Source organism: Quercus suber, unplaced genomic scaffold (assembly GCF_002906115.3).
Source record: "Quercus suber isolate HL8 unplaced genomic scaffold, Cork oak 2.0 scaffold_70, whole genome shotgun sequence".
In the NCBI taxonomy this organism is placed as follows: Eukaryota; Viridiplantae; Streptophyta; class Magnoliopsida; order Fagales; family Fagaceae; genus Quercus; species Quercus suber.
Window position 1 is genome coordinate 732,828 of NW_027069535.1, and position 680 is coordinate 733,507.

Here is a 680-nt window from a genome sequence, read left to right on the forward strand (position 1 = left end):
AACGCATATTTGTAGAAAACATTTTTTCTAACGTGGTAAAAGTGTTTCATGAAAACATTTTTTTTTTTTTTTTGGAAAACCTCTTTTTGAAAACATGTAACTCTCGCTTTTAAAAAATAAAAAAAATAAAATAAAATAAATAAAATAAAAACAATTTTGACATATTTAGGAAATGCCTTTGAAAACTTTTTTTTTTTTTAATTTTGAAAATACTTTGGAAAATCTTTTTTGAAATTTTTTTTTATTTACCTCTTCTTCTTTTTTCTTTTTTTCTTTTTTAATGTTTCAGCCCCTTTTTTAAAAAACAGATTTTTTTTATTTAAAAAAAAAGTTTTCAGGAAAAAAAAAAGTAGAAAACAGATTTTTATTTATGAAAAACAGTTTTTTTTTTTTTTAAAAAAAAATTTTATAAAAAAAAAAAAAAATTATTTTAAAAAAAAGTTTAAAAAAAAAAAATTTTTATTCTTTTAAAAAAACAGTTTTTTTGGAAAGAAATTTTTTTTATTAGAAAACAGTTTTGGGAAAGAGATTTTGAAAAATTTTTTTTTTTTTTTTTTTTTAAGAAAAAGAATTTTTTTTTTATATATAAATTTCAGGTTTCAAAGGCTACTTTAAAAAAAAAAATATATATAAATTTATCTTTAAAAAAAAATAAAATAAAAAACTCTCTTCCTTTTTAA